The sequence below is a fragment of the Phyllobates terribilis genome, unplaced genomic scaffold (genome assembly GCF_046119375.1).
Source record: "Phyllobates terribilis strain yellow unplaced genomic scaffold, ASM4611937v1 Scaffold_3__8_contigs__length_932513732, whole genome shotgun sequence".
NCBI lineage: Eukaryota > Metazoa > Chordata > Amphibia > Anura > Dendrobatidae > Phyllobates > Phyllobates terribilis.
Window position 1 is genome coordinate 34763820 of NW_027362763.1, and position 17014 is coordinate 34780833.

The window sequence follows — 17014 nt, forward strand, 5'->3', positions numbered from 1 at the left end:
AAGAGTCCTTCGGCCAGCTGAAGATGGCCCTCACGGGGGACGAAATCCTGGCGTACCCGGATTATAGCCAGCCCTTTATCCTCTACACCGACGCCAGTAACATCGGGCTAGGAGCCGTACTGTCCCAGATCCAGCAGGGGAAGGAACGAGTAATCGCCTACGCCAGCCGAAAGCTGCGACCCACCGAAAGGAACCCCGAGAATTACAGCTCATTTAAGTTAGAGTTCCTGGCCGTAGTATGGGCAATCACTGAGCGCTTTAAGCATTACCTCGCTTCTTCCCGGTTCACCGTGTACACGGATAACAACCCGCTGACACACCTGGACACGGCAAGACTCGGTGCCCTGGAGCAGAGGTGGATGGCCCGTCTGTCCAACTACGAGTTCACAATTAAATACCGGGCAGGACGCTCCAATACCAACGCGGACGCCCTGTCCAGGATGCCCAACCTGCCGGACGGAGGAGAAGATCCGGAGGGACTGGAAGAAGTTGAACTCCCTGCGTTCCACCGTCATGGGACTATTCAGTATTCCCACCGGGTAAGGAGTAAGCAGGCTGCTACGTTGAACCCCTTACCCCACTACAACTGGGCGGAAACGCAAGACAGCGACCCTGCCGTCCGACTGGTGAAGGAGATGCTGACTCGGCCGGAGGCTCGCCTTGAACCAGACGCTCCGGAGGAAGCCAAACAACTATGGGCGGAGAAGAGTCGACTATTCCTTTACAAGGGGAAGTTGTGCCGCAGAATGGTCAACTCCCGGACGCATGAACTACTCTGGCAAGTAGTGGTGCCACGAAGAGACGCAGCCATGGTGATGGAGGCATACCACGACGGAGCTGGACACTTCGGGTGGAAAAAGCTGGAGTTCCTGCTACGCGAGCGGTTCCACTGGGTAGGCATGAGGGGAACCATCGAGAAGTGGTGCAGAGACTGTGGCCCGTGCAATCTGAGAAGGAAGGACCGGGCCAGCCAGAAGACTCCCCTGCAGTCCATCGTCACCCGGCAACCGTTGGAACTGGTAGCCTTGGATCATGTAAAACTGACCCCAAGCAGAAGTGGCTACGTCTACGCGTTAACCATCGTGGATCATTACTCCCGGTTCTTGGTTGTCGTCCCCGTCAAGGACGTAACGGCTCAAACAGCAGCTAGAGCCTTCCAGCAGCACTTCTGCCGTCCACACAGGTACCCGGACCAAGTGCTGACGGACCAGGGACCTGCCTTTGAAGCGGAGGTCTTCCAGGAATTCTGCAATCTGTATGGCTGCCGGAAGATAAGGACGACACCCTACCATCCGCAAACTAATGGACTTTGTGAAAAAATGAACCAGGTGGTAATGGATCTTCTAAAAACATTGCCCCTGGAAGAACGCAGTCTGTGGCCTGAGAAGTTGCCCGATCTGGTGGACCTATACAACCACATCCCGGTAGGTTCCACCAATTGTACCCCGGCTTACCTAATGAGGGCGAGACCTGGTAAGTTACCTGTTGACCTGGAAATGGGAGTCCTGACACCTGAGGACACTTCACCAGGAACAGACTGGGACACAGAGAGGCAGCAGCAGTACCGGAGAGTACAAGAGAGCGTGGAGCGAAGTCTCTGTCGGGCTAGGGAAAGACAAGAGAAGACTTACAACCAGTATGCTCCCACTGTTCCCCTGGTACCCGGAGAGCAGGTCTTGAAGAGGAAAAGACGGCTCCACAAGTTGGATGACCAGTGGGAGGAGGACCCGTACACCGTACTGCCCTCAAGCCACGAGAACCCGAAGGTCTGTACCATCAGTAAAGACGGAGGGGAAACCACAGCCATTGTATCCCGGGACCACCTGAAGAAGTGTCCCGAACAACTGAGGAACCCTGAAGAGGAACAAGAAGACCATCGACCCGTGGGAGAAAGGGAAGATATGGTTAGTACCGTGCTCGGGGACTTCCCTCGGTCTTGGACTCAAGTCAATGGTGCAGTTGTGGTACCCGTACTCACCTTCCTCCAACCATCATCCCAAGAACCTACGGAGCAACGGGTAGAGCTGGAAGAACAGCCGGTCCAGGAGGCAGAAGACTCCACACGAGTAGAACAGGAGAATCAACCCTCTGCTTATAGTGAGCCTGCCGTACCCCTAGTGAGACAAAGAGCCGGTAGACAGCTGCCCAGTTTACCCTTGACAGCTCCTACACCCTGTAGTTCAGGGCCAGACAGTCAGCTCCGTAGGTCCACTAGGGCCACTAGAGGCCAGTTACCCGCACGCTGGAGAATTTAAAGTGTATAAATTGTTTTATTTATGTTTTTCTGTGTCTTGTTGCTTGTGTATAATTTTGTGTTTCTAGTTATTTTTAGGAAACCTTGGTGGATTTACCGGGAATCCTTGTATATAGTTGGAGCGTAACCCAGGATGGACTAGAGACTGTTAAGGACTCGGGGTAGGACAGACCCCTACCTGGTTACGTCTCCCTGTGTTGGTGAAATGGACACCTTTGCTTTTCTTCAAAGACTGCATCCGGTTGCGGACACGCCGTAACCATCTTATGTGTTTTTCTTATAGTATTGTTATTGTTATACTTTGTTATGTTTTTCTAAATGTGTTTAGTCCCGGAGTACTAAATTTCACTAGGGGGGAATGTGGCACCCCAGGGGTCTGGTTTTCCACAGTAATGTAATGTTATGTCTGAGAGCAGGTGGGAGGTCCTTTGGTCAGGGATCCTGTGCATGCCACACCTCCTGCCCAGTCTTGGGAGGGGAAGAACTTCCCCTGTATAAACCCGGGGCTGAGGCAGGGTGAGTCAGACAAGGAGAGTGGAGAAGAGAAGCAGCATAGGAAACAGCAGAGTTACAAGGAGTCAGGGGCTGGCAGCTACAGAGCTCGCCCTGACTAAGAAGATTCTTTACCGGACCCGGAGTCCGAGGCTGTGGGGACTAACTCCTACCCAGCAGCAGAATCCGTCGGGCAGGGGATTTCAGGTCCTCTGGCCCAGAAGCCCGAAGGCACGGTCACACGCGTGGGACCAGCACCGCCATCGTGGAGCGGAAGCCATTAGAAGGCCCCGAGTCACCGGCCATACGGGTGAGCACCACACGGTACACTCAGGGACGTGGGCTACTTACATCAGCTTCTAGCAAGGTAGCCAGAAGAGTACAGTCAGTTTGGGAGGCCTACAACTACGCCTGGCCAGGGGAGATCCCATCTGCTCAAAGACTGACCAGGCCCCGTTTGCTAGCAAGTACTCCGGGAGGGTCTGTCGTTGTTACCAGTAAAGACCCTGAACTACACCGTACCGTCTCTGAGTGGTTCCTGCTACCCCCATCATCCACGTCGGCTGCCCTGAGGCCATACCCCTCCCGTTGGGGGTTATACTATCACGCTGCACAATCCTACCACCGGCCTCAGCGGTCTGCCCTGCAGCAGCAGCTTCCTGGCTGCACTCAACGGGTGGCGTAGTCATCAACTATTTACTACTAATAGACTGCCGTCTAGTTTGACTCCCTGGGCACGGACCGGGTCACCGCCACGAGATTACAACCCTCCACGGATCCGGCTCCGGGTAAGCTCCCGCGTGCGCACCGCAGCGCGACACAGGCCCAGGGGCGCGTCACTAACCCCCTGTTCATGGCACATGAGAAAATGCCTCCCACCCTGCACCTGTCGTTGCAGACTTACAACTATCCCCGTTCAAGTCCTTGTCCCAGGGCCGTGTTTAATTGTACCTTCCCCATTCCTTGCAATGCAAGTGCAAGTATGCAACCTGCCACCCACCCACCCCCAGGCTGCAATACCATACTGCTTGCTTGCTTGCACTTGAAATTGGGCCTTTTAGGCATGTGGAGGCGGAATCTGGCCACCAAGTCATGGCTGCGTCGGCGGCCTGCTATCCATACTCAGTCCCCGCCACCCGGCGGCCGGGTGTCCATGCTTGGTCCCCAGCCACCAGGGGGCGGCCGGGTGTCCATAAATGGTCCCCAGCCGCCCCTATTTGTCCCGGTGCGCCATATACACAAGCACGCATACCAAAAGATTACCTGTGCCCACCCCAGTGCATTTAGCGGGAAGGACAGCCTAACCTCAAACACGTGGAAAAGTGAATGTGGCCAGGGATGGTCCATCTCACTGACGCCTTAACACTGGGTTAATATTGTGGAAGCCGGGACACAGTTGGACGCTGGGATGCAATACATTCTCCAGACATAGAGGATTGCGGGTTCTGGGTCAATCAGGCTTCAACACAAAGTTCAGAAGGTAGACAGCAGCAGTGGTCGGCCTCCTACACAATGAGTAAATTATTCATGATCATGATGCCATCCATCTCCTTAGCTTTCTGTTCTTTGGAACGCAAGCGCATGTACAGTGCTGGTCAAAAGTATTGGCACCCCTGCAATTCTGTCAGATAATACTCAGTTTCTTCCTGAAAATGATTGCAATCACAAATTCTTTGGTATTATTCTCTTCATTTAATTTGTCTTCAATGAAACAAAACCCAAAAAGAATTATCCTAAAGCCAAATTGGATATAATTCCACACCAAACCTAAAAAAGGGGGTGGACAAAAGTATTGGCACCCTTTGAAAAATCATGTGATGCTTCTCTAATTCGTGTAATTAACAGCACCTGTAACTTACCTGTGGCACATAACAGGTGTTGCCAATAATTAAATCACACTTGCAGCCAGTTAACATGGATTAAAGTTGACTCAACCTCTGTCCTGTGTCCTTGTGTGTACCACATTGAGCATGGAGAAAAGAAAGAAGACCAAAGAACTGTCTGAGGACTTGAGAAACCAAATTGTGAGGAAGCATGAACAATCTCAAGGCTACAAGTCCATCTCCAAAGACCTGAATGTTCCTGTGTCTTCCATGCGCAGTGTCATCAAGAAGTGTAAAGCCCATGGCACTGTGGCTAACCTCCCTAGATGTGGACGGAAAAGAAAAATTGACGAGAGATTTCAACGCAAGATTGTGCGGATGGTGGATAAAGAACCTCGACTAACATCCAAACAAGTTCAAGCTGCCCTGCAGTCCGAGGGTACAACAGTGTCAACCCGTACTATCCGTTGGCGTTTGAATGAAAAGGGACTGTATGGTAGGATACCCAGGAAGACCCCACTTCTTACCCCGAGACATAAAAAAGCCAGGCTGTAGTTTGCCAAAACTTACCTGAGAAAGTCTAAAAAGTTTTGGGAGAATGTTCTCTGGTCAGATGAGACAAAAGTAGAGCTTTTTGGGAAAAAGCATCAACATAGAGTATACAGGAAAAAAAAAGAGGCATTCAAAGAAAAGAACACGGTCCCTACAGTCAAACATGGCAGAGGTTCCCTGATGTTTTGGGGTTGCTTTGCTGCCTCTGGCACTGGACTGCTTGACCGTGTGCATGGCATTATGAAGTCTGAAGACTACCAACAAATTTTGCAGCATAATGTAGGGCCAGTGTGAGAAATCTGGGTCTCTTTCAGAAGTCATGGGTCTTCCAGCAGGACAATGACCCAAAACACACTTCCAAAAGCACTATAAAATGGTTTGAGAGAAAGCACTGGAGACTTCTAAGGTGGCCAGCAATGAGTCCAGACCTGAATCCCATAGAACACCTGTGGAGAGATCTCAAAATGGCAGTTTGAAGAAGGCACCTTTCAAATATTTGGGACCTGGAGCAGTTTGCCAAAGAAGAATGGTCTACAATTCCAGCAGAGCATTGTAAGAAACTCATTGAAGCAGTTGATCGCAGTTATTTTGGCTAAAGTTGTGCAACCAAGTATTAGGCTGAGGGTGCCAATACTTTTGTCCGGCCCTTTTTTGTAGTTTTGTGTGAAATGATCAATGATTTGATTTTTGCTTCATTCTCTTTTGTGTTTTTTTCCTTGCAAGCAAATTAAATGAAGAGAATAAGACCAAAGAATTTGTGATTGCAATCATTTTCAGGAAGAAACTGAGTATTATCTGACAGAATTGCAGGGGTGCCAATACTTTTGGCCAGCACTTTATGTAGTAGCAGCTAGGCCTGAGGTGGTCAGCATTTTGGCGCATATCCTACCTCCTCCGAGGATTGCTGGATGTTTTCCTGCTACTATCCCAGTTCTATGACTCCCGTTAAAACAAAGCTTCAGGTGATGAATGATGGATGAGGTGGTGGCAAAGGAGAAAGAGCAGGAGGGACAGGGACCATTCACAACAGTATCAGGCCAGACAACCACACATGTCTTGTAGGATATGTTTCTGTAACATTCAAAAGGAGCGGTTCGGCTACACAGTTATAGGGCATACAGTGAGTGCAATGCCTACCAAAAATTTCGAGGCACTCCAATGCCCCTTGGAAGTGACATGGAGGTCAGAGGGCCTTAACTAAATCGTTTTTTCCATTTATAGCAACTAGGTCTCCTGTACACTGTTAGCCTAAGCAGTGAATGGAAGGCGTTCCAAAAATTCTGAGGAACTGCAATGCCCCTTGAAACAGATGTGGATAAAAACCTTCTACCCATTATTGGGGAGTGGGTCTCCCTTAGTGTTCGCCTATGCATTGAAAAGCAAAAGCTGACTAAAATTAGGAGGAAATTCAATGCCTGTTGGAAGAGTCGTGGAGGTTAGAGGTAATTGAAAACAACATTTCAATGCCCCTTGGAAGAGCTGTGGAGTTCAGAGTGGTTTAACAAGACGGTTTTATTGCCCCTTGGAAGAGTGGTGGAGGTCACAGTGGAATAAGAAGACAATATCAATGCCCCTTGGAAGAGTGGTGGAGGTTACAGTGGAATAAAAAGACAATATAAATGACCCTTGGAAGAGACGTGGAGGTCACAGTAGCTTAACAAGACGATTTTAATGCCCCTTACAAGAGCCATGCAGTACAGCATATTAAAAACATTATTCCCATTATTGGGGAGTGGGTCTCCCATAGTCTATGCCTTTGCCTTCCAAGAAAAAGCTGCCAAAAATTAGGACGGAGGAACTTGCAATGCTGGCAACACGAACCACGGTCACCCTGGAGGTATAGTGGTGGTGAAGGCTAAGGATAAGGAGAAGAGCAAAAAACAGCTGAAATGAGGAAGTGTATACCCATGTGTGGGTGTGAAGCGGTGCATGTGAATACACCTCCAGAAATAACACAGTGGATTTGATTTTATGTTACTCTGCTGTCATTTGATGGTGATGAGAAGTCTGGACCAATCCAGCCCTTGTCATTTTGATAAGGGTCAGCTTGTCAGCATTGTCAGTTGACAGGCGAGTGCGCTTATCAGTTATAATTCCCCCAGCTGAACTAATAACACGCTCCGATAACACGTTAGCGGCAGGGCAGGCCAGGACCTCCAAGGCGTACAGAGCGAGTTCTTTCCAACTGTCCAGCTTCGATACCCAATAATTAAAAGGCACAGAGGAATCACGGAGGACGCTGGTATGGTCGGCAAGGTACTCCCTCACCATCTTTTGAAACTTTCCACTCCTTGTGAGAGTATCCCGCGCCTCAGGGTCTGTAAGCTGGGCAGGTCTCATAAAACTGTCCCAGAACATTGACAGTGATCCCCTGCCTCTGCTGGATTGGAGTTGCGTCTCTCTCGCCTGTACGCCTTGGTTGGGCAACGAACTGTGACCTCTGCCGCTAGCGTGATCAGATGGGAATTTTTTTAACAGTTCTGCAGCAAGGGCCTTCTGGTACTGCCACATTTTTGTAGACCTCTCCACCTCAGGAATAAGAGAGTGAACGTTCTCCTTGTAGCGTGGGTCTAAAAGTGTCACCGACCAGTAATGACTGTCACCCAACATTTTGACAACGCGACGCGAGGGTCATGGTTAAGGCAGCGTAACATAAAGTCAGCCATGCGTGCCAGACTGGTAACGTGTAAGACTTCCGTGTCCTCACTAAGATGACGACTGACCATGCTCTCCTCCTCCTCCTCCTCCCCCCTGTCCTCAGGCCACCCACGCTAAACCGACGGTATAACAGTTGTACAGGTACTACCATCTACAGCGCATGATACCAGCTCCTGTTCTTCCTCCTCCTCCTCCTCTCCCTCATTGTCCCCCAATGCACGTTGGGATGAGATGAGGCTGGGCTGTGTGTAATCGCCCGCTATGGCTTCTTGATCCATCTCATCATACTCTGGCTGCAATGCCTCCTTTTCAATTCTCTGCAGAGAGCGTTGCAAAAGACAGACAAGTGGGATGCTGATGCTAATGATGGCGTCATCGCCACTCACCATCTTGGTGGACTCCTCAAAGTTTGTCAGGATAGTACATATGTCAGACATCCAGGTCCACTCCAGATTTCTTATGTGTGGAGTCTGACCTGAATATTGACAGCCTTGTTGAAGCTGGTACTCCACAACTGCTCTCTTCTGCTCACAAATCCTTTGCAACATGTGGAGGGTAGAGTTCCAAAGTTTGGGAACATCACACACCAGTCGGTGTGCCGGAAGCTGCAAATGCTGCAGCAACACAGCAAGGGCGGCGGAAGCTGTAGCCGACTTCCGAAAATGAGCTGACAGGCGGCGTACTTTTAAGAGCAGATTTGGCAACTCGGGGTACGATTTAAGAAACCACTGATCCACGAGGTTAAGCACATGAGCCTGGCATGGTACGTGTGTGTTCTCACCTCGTCTCAGAGCCGCCACCTGGTTACGGCCATTGTCACACACGACCATTCCTGGATGTAGGTTCAGCGGTCTCAGCCACAGATCTGCCTGCTCTTTCACAGCTGTCCACAACTCACAAGCAGTGTGAGGTTTATCACCTAAGCTTATGAGTTTCAGCACAGCCTGTTTCCGCTTGGCTGAGGCAGTACTGCAGTGCTTCCAGCTTGTAACTGATGTGGGAATATATGAGATGGAGGCTGAACATGAGGAGGAGGAGGAGGATGATGCACAGGAGCTGTACACTGTGGGGGCAACTCTGACTGACATAGGGCCCGTAATCCTCGTTGTGGGGAGGATGTGTTCCGTCCCAAGGTCCGACTTGGTCCAGGCTTCCACTATTTTTACCCAGTGTGCCATCAGGGAGATGTACCGTCCCTGGCCACAAGCACTTGTCCACGTGTCCTTTGTCAGGTGGACTCTCCCAGTAACTGCGTTGTTGAGTGCACGGCAGATGTTTTGGGACACGTGCTTGTGTAGTGAGGGGATGGCACACTGGGCAAAGTAGTGTCGGCTGGGGACCGAGTACCGAGGGACGGCCACCGCCATAAGATTGTGGAAGGATTCCGTCTCCACAAGCCTAAAAGGCAGCATTTCCAATGCAAGCAGTCGTGAAATGTGCGAATTTAGGACTCTGGCCTGTGGGGCATTGGCTGCAAATTTGCGCTTTCGTTCAAAGGTCTGGGATATGGACAATTGAACACTGCGGTGGGACGTGGACGTTGATGCTGTTTCTTGAGAAACTGCCATAACAAGTGAAGACTGAAGACTGAGAGGAGGGGGCATCTTTGCCTGCAGTATGGACAGGGGATTGCCTTGCTTGCACAATAGGGGGTTCTCCTACTCGCACAACAGCGGAAGAAGCAGTGGTGACACCTGCTGACACTGGTCGTGGACCCTGGGGTTCGCCCCACAAAGTCGGGTGCTTTGCTGACATGTGCCTGATCATGCTGGTGGTGGTCAGGTTGGTAGTTTTGTCACCCCTGCTGATGCTGGCCTGGCAGGTGGTACAAATGGCCTTTTTGGGGTATTCAGCAGTCTTTAAAAAAATTTTAGACTCTGGAAGACCTACCGGTTGTACTGGCAACGTCCCTCGTGTTGGTGTTACGGGGAACTGTTGCCCACCTTCTGTGTGCGGCCACCACACTGCTTCTTCCTGCCTGTTGGAGTACTCTGCCCCCCTCCCCCTGTGTGCTACTGGCCTCGCTCTGCGTGTCCTCCTTCCACGTTGGGTCAGTTACTGGATCATCCACCACCTCCTCCTCTTCCACTTCCGCACCACGGTCCTCCTCCTCACTTCGTGGCAATTGTGTCTTGTCATCGTCCTCCTCTTGTGACAAATTTCCAGCGTCGCCTTCCTGTGGGTGTGGCTGTCCAAATATTTGGCCATCGCTACATGGGATCTCCTCTTCCACCACTTCAAGCGGAGCAGGCAAGGGGCCCAAATATGGAAATGGACATTGAACAGCTCTTAAGAGTGTCCAATTGTGGGATCAGTTACTGTCTGATGACACTCGGCATGGTGGGAGGAAGGAGCATCAGGGTGAGGAGGAGTATGCGGTCGAGACTCACGGTTACAAAGACTTGACCGTGTGGAAGACAGATTGGAGGTGGTGGTGCCCAGGTGACTGGAAGTATTTTCTGCTATCCAATTAATAACCTGTTCATACTGATCAGTTCGCAATAGTGGTGTTGTTGTGTGCTTCCATAGTAATTCCATCAAGAACAGGGAACGAGAAGATGTGGCTGTTGGTTGTGGCACATTTTCACCTTGACCAAGGCCCCGTCCTCTGAACGCACCATCACCAGAACGTCCAGTTCCACGTCCCTTGCCACGCGCCTTGCCCATTGTAAATGAAGTAAAATAGCTTACACTCGCACTATCAATGGCAAAAGGGTAATAAAAAGGAGATTTGAACCGTGGAAGATGAAAACCACAGTTCTAGTTCTCTGGCCTACACTAGACTCTTTTAAACAGATATATTTGTGTCTGAACAGTCAGCGAGACACTCAAACTGTTTTTTTTTATGGAAAAAAGGCAAAAAGGTGGATTACACCCAGATTTGAACTGTGGAAGAGGAAAACCACAGTTCTATTTCTCTGGCCTACACCAGAATCTTTTAAACAGATATATTTGTGTCTGAACAGTCAGCGAGACATTCAAACTGTTTTTTTATGGAAAAAAGGCAAAAAGGTGGATTATACACAGATTTGAACCGTGGAAGAGGAAAGCCACAGTTCTAGTTCTCTGGCCTACACCAGACTCTTTTATACAGATATATTTGTGTCTGAACAGTCAACGAGACACTCAAAGTGTTTTTTATGCAAAAAAGGCAAAAAAATGGATAATACAGTGATTTGAACCGTGGAACTGCAAAACCACAGTTCTAGTTATCTGGCTTACAATACACTCTTTTAAACAGATATATTTGTGCCTGAACAGTCAGCGAGACAGTCAAACTGTTTTTTTTTCATGGAAAAAAGGCAAAAAGGTGGATTACACACAGATATGAACCGTGGTAGGGGAAAACCACAGTTCTATTTCTCTGGTCTACACCAGAATCTTTTAAACAGATATATTTGTGACTGAACAATCAGCGAGACACCCAAACTGTTTTTTTTTATAGAAAAAAGGCAAAAAGGTGGATAACACCCAGATTTGAACCGGGGAAGAGGAACACCACAGCTCTAATTTTGTGGCATATAACAGCCTATTTTAAATAGATATATTTGTGTCTGAACAGTCAGCAAGACACCCAAACTGTTTTTTTAATGGAAAAAAGGCAAAAAAGTGGATAATACAGAGATTTGAACCGTGGAACTACAAAACCACAGTTTTAGTTATCTGGCCGAAACCAGACTCTTTTAAACATATATTTTTGTGTCTGAACACTCACAGACACACTCAATTTTTTTTTTTTTTGGGGGGGGGAATACCAAAAGGTTAATAAGACGGGTATTTGTACCGTCTGACTGAGGGAAAAAAAAGAAGAGGATTTAGATGAAAAAAGAAGTTTTTTACTGGCCCCTGAGACCGAGGGATAAGTCTAGAAATTTGAGCAGCAGCAGCACACAGGACTGTAATGCAGCATTTGCTGGTATAACCACTGCGTCTCCTATACAGCCTGCCTGCCTGCCTGATATCTGGGATGGATATTAGTCCTCAGAAGGACTGTTTGTTTGATTTTGCAGGCTTTACAGACCCTACACTACCTATTTTGCAGTATAAATCTCTCCCTAGCTCAGCAGCACCTCTCCCTACACTGTCTGATCCCGGGCGACTGTGTCCAAGATGGCGGCGCCCGGTTTTAAATACTCGAGGTGACGCTGTGCGGCCAGCCAATCACTGTAATGCCCACAACCAACATGGCTATGGCATTACAGTCACTGGCTGGCAATCCCTGCATGTTCATTGGCTCTGTAAAGAGCGCCAAACGTGCAGGGCAGAGACCCGAGCTCCCGCACGAGTAACCCGGAAATGCTCGGTGCTCGCCGAACATCCCGAGTAGTTAGATGCTCGGGCGAGTACCGAGCAGTGTCGAGCATGCTCGCTCAACAATAATAGCCACATCTGTAAACTGTGTGATTCTGAACATATAAAAAAATATATATTTTTGCATAAATGTATCTAGAGTTAAACATTGTGTTAATTAATATAGAAATAACTGTTGTGTCTTTTGAGCGTTAGAAGCTTCCACATGGAAACATTAAATCTTTTCCACATGGGGAATTATACCCACACTTGTCTTTATTGTTATTTCCCTAACAGGTAACATAAAATATAAAAGCTACATACATAATTCAGTATAAGGGAGTGGAGAAGACACAGAAGACATGATGAGGGGTAATGGTGTTACTGATCTCGCTATATTCAAAGACAGCACAAGTTGATATTCATTGTCAGCATATCAGGTTCTGTTTTTCATCAAAAACATTTACTGAATCAATGTATTGTTTAAATTGTATTTACCGCTTTTACTTTTGTAAAGAAGCACCTAAAAAAAAGATATTGTATGGTCCATTTATAATGTAATCAAGGTAAGCAAGTATTGAAGTTATAACTAAACATAAGCAGGAAAGTCTGGTGAGTGGAGACATATATTAAAACTTGTATCTACTATTTCCACCTTTACAAAATCCACTAGGCTCAGCTTGTATAGGTAGGAACTTCTGAACCCAGATGTATACGTTCTGGTTCACTTTATGGGAATTCAACAAAATATTGCTTGCTTTCTTCAGTCTTTCTGTAACCTTCGGCATGGCTCTCATAATATCCTATTTGGATTTTTTTGCATCTACACTATGGTGGGAGTGTGTTGCGTTAAGAGGGTCTGTGACATTATGACACATTTGGTGATGTTTTTGCATCTCTCAAAAACCTACTTGGTGCTTCGGATGGTGGACATCATTGCAACAAAGGACTACTCATATGGACGCAGTGCTAAAGGAAAGAAGGTTGAGTACTGAATGAAATACTGCTATGGCTGTGCAGATGATTGGCAAGGTGAGCATTTTTTTTAACCCTATACAGTGCCTTGTGAAAGTATTTGGCCCCCTTGAACTTTTCTACCTTTTGCCACATTTCTGGCTTCAAACATAAAGATATAAAATTCTAATTTTTTTGGGGAAGAATCAACAACAAGTGGGACACAATCATGAAATTTATTGGATATTTTAAACTTTTTAAAAAAAAGAAAAACTGAAAAGTGGGGCGTGCAATATTATTCGGCCCCCTTGAGTTAATACTTTGTAGCGCCACCTTTTGCTGCGATTACAGCTGCACGTCTCTTGGGGTTTGTCTCTATCAGCTTTGCACATCGAGAGGCTGAAATTCTTGCCCATTCTTCCTTGCAAAACAACTCAAGCTCAGTGAGGTTGGATGGAGGCGTTTGTGAACAGCAGTTTTTAGCTCTTTCCACAGATTCTTGATTTGATTCAGGTCTGGACTTTGACTTGGCCATTCTAACACCTGGATACGTTTATTTGTGAACCATTCCATTGTAGATTTTGCTTTATGTTTGGGATCATTGTCCTTTTGGAAGACAAATCTCTGTCCCTGTCTCAGGTCTTTTGCAGACTCCCACAGGTTTTATTCCAGAATGGTCCTATATTTGGCTCCGTCCATCTTCCCATCAATTTTAACCATCTTCCCTGTCTCTGCTGAAGAAAAGCAGGTCCAAACCATGATGCTGCCACCACCATGTTTGACAGTGGGGATGGTGTTTTGAGGGTGATGAGCTGTGTTGCTTTTACACCAAACAGATCATTTTGCATTGTGGCCAAAAAGTTCGATTTTGGTTTCATCTGACCAGAGCACCTTATTCCACATGTTTGGTGTCTCCCAGGTGGCTTGTGGAAAACTTCAAACAAGACTTTTTATGGATATCTTTGAGAAATGGCTTTCTTCTTGCCACTCTTCCATAAAGGCCAAATTAGTGCAGTGTACGACTGATTGTTGTCCTATGGACAGACTCTCCCACCTCAGCTGTAGATCTCTGCAGTTCATCCAGAGTGGTCATGGGCCTTTTGGCTGCATCTCTGATCAGTCTTCTCCTTGTTTGAGATGAAAGTTTAGAGGGACGGCCGGGTCTTGGTAGATCTGCAGTGGTCTGATACTCCTTCCATTTCAATATGATCGCTTGCACAGTGCTCTTTGAGATGTTTAAAACTTGGGAAATCTTTTTGTATCCAAATCAGGCTTTAAACTTCACCACAACAGTATCTCGGACCTGCCTGGTGTGTTCCTTGGTCTTCATGATGCTCTCTGCACTTGAAACAGAACCCTGAGACCATCACAGAGCAGGTGCATTTATACGGAGACCTGATTACACACAGGTGGATTCTATTTATCATTACCAGTCATTTAGGAGAAGATTGGATCCTTCAGAGATCCTCACTGAACTTCTGCACTAAAAGTAAAGGGGCAGAATAATATTGCACGCCCCACTTTCAGTTTTTAATTTTTTTAAAAAGTTTAAAATATTCAATAAATTTCGTTCCGCTTCACGATTGTGTCCCACTTGTTGTTGATTCTTCCCCCGAAAATTTTAATTTTATAACTTTATGTTTGAAGCCAGACATGTGGCAAAAGGTAGAAAAGTTATTCTTTTGAGTTTGAAGAGACCCCCGAAGAACAATTAGGAACAATCGATTTGCATCCTATAACTTTGATGCAAATTTCATTTCCTGGCCAAATATGAATGAACTGCTGAATTTGAATTTGAGCAAATTTGGTAATCATTAGTGATATATTGTAATAATTTTAGCAATTCCATCAATTAGGACTGTATGACTGAGGTGTGTAAACTGGGAGCTGTGAAAACAGATTTTTCACAATTTTTAAATAATTGATCTTGGACATTGCAGGTTGTATTCTAAAATTAGTCTGTGGCCCCCAAAATACATAGCAAAACTGCGTAAACAGTAATATAGGGATCTTAGCCCCTATACAAATCGTACTAGCGGTATATGTTTTAGAGGTTTAGTGGTTGAGAAAAAGCGCCTGCACTGACACTCTGGGAGCGCCACTTCTGTTTCAGCGTACCACCGGTTGAGTTCACACAGCACTCGCTGTTGCAAGCAAAAAATTGTCAATTAGAAACAGGGAAAATGCTCAGAATGCAAATTGAGAGGGCATCATAGTTCACTGAGTCTTTGGCCACACCAAGGGTGCACTAAAGCTCCTTCATTTGCATAAGAAATTAAAGTCATTTTCTCAGCCACTAAACTTCTAAAATATATACTGCTGGTATAATTTTTCTAGGGACTAAGTCATCTAAACAACTATTGAGTTTAGGTAGTTAAATATGTGTTTTGGTTTTGGAGGTGACAGGCTCCCTTATATCATTAATGTCTCCTTGATTTTCCTATAATATGTTCTTGGATCCCATTTTGGCTCTCTGCTTTACCAAGAGACCCTCTGTCACATTCCTGAATCATAGGCTATTTGATGTAAATTTAAAGTCAATCTCCCATTTTATTTCCAATGAGATTGAAACAAAGGTTATCATAGTAAAGTATGTACAGGGTGGGCCATTTATATGGATACACCTAAATTAAATGGGAATGGTTGGTGATATCAACTTCCTGCTTGTGGCACATTAGTATATGGAAGGGGGAAAGCTTTTCCAGATGGGTGGTGACCATGGCGGCCATTTTGAAGTCAGCCATTTTGCATCCAACTTTATTTTTTTCAATGGGAAGAGGGTCATGTGACACAACAAACTTATTGAGAATTTCATAAGAAAAACAATGGTGTGCTTGGTTTTAACGTAACTTTATTCTTTCATGAGTTTTTTTTACAAGTTTATGACCACTTATAAAATGTGTTCAAAGTGCTGCCCATTGTGTTGGATTGTCAATGCAACCCTCTTCTCCCACTCTTGACACACTGATAGCAACACCGCAGAAGAAATGCTCAGCACAGGCTTCCAGTATCCGTTGTTTCAGAACAACTGAAAAGTAGAGGGCTGGCAAAAGATTAAAAAGAAAAAGAAACATACTGACTTTACTGCCCACCTCTCTAGCCAACTCGCTGGTCCCTACCTGCTGTTCACTCTTCCATGCCTCTGTTGCACTGCATCTCTGGCCCAGAATTCACTGTAAGTCAGGCCTCCCAGTGCAAGCAGTCCCCAGAGCTTACTGCACATGGTCTTGGGCCTGCTTGCGGCTGGAAGTTCTGTCCTAGAGTGAACACCGGACTGTGACTTCTGTGCCACAGTCCCCAGGAGTCACTGTGTATGTTACAGAGGCCTAGCCACATTCGAAATCCCTGGTCTAGAGGGAGTGTGGCCACCAAAGATGTGGAGGACAGGACAGTTGGCAGGGAGTAATGGGGATGGCTGTAAAGGTGAGCAGTGAAGTAAGTATGTTTTTTTCAATTTGCCTCTTTTGCCATCCCTGTTGCTCCCCGTCCTGTCCTCCATGTTTTCATCACACTGCATCACTGGCCCAATGTTTATTCCATCTCAGGGCTTCTGGTTACAAAGAGGCCTTGGTGTTCACTGCGCACGCTCATGGGCATATTCGCGGCAGAAGCCCTGGCCTACAGTGAACTGTAGCTAATCATTGTCCTATGTAACGGCAGGACATTACAGCGTGCCAATACGAACTCCTATTATTAAAAGTGTCACCTCCACAAGACCTGTTACTACAAGATCATGCAGTTTCATTCATTCATAAAGCACAAGATGCAACTAAAACTACATTGATTCATTTCTAGTGAAAAACTGTTTTTTTGATTAGTGAACCTTTTCTTTTATATATATCACAGGGCCGCGGACAGTATAATGTAAATTCTTACATGGAGAATTCAAATCACACTTTTATTAAAGAATTCATCCTGATCGGGTTCTCCCAGAACTTGGAGACTTGTATAATACTTTTTGTTCTATTTTTTATCATTTATTTACTAACTA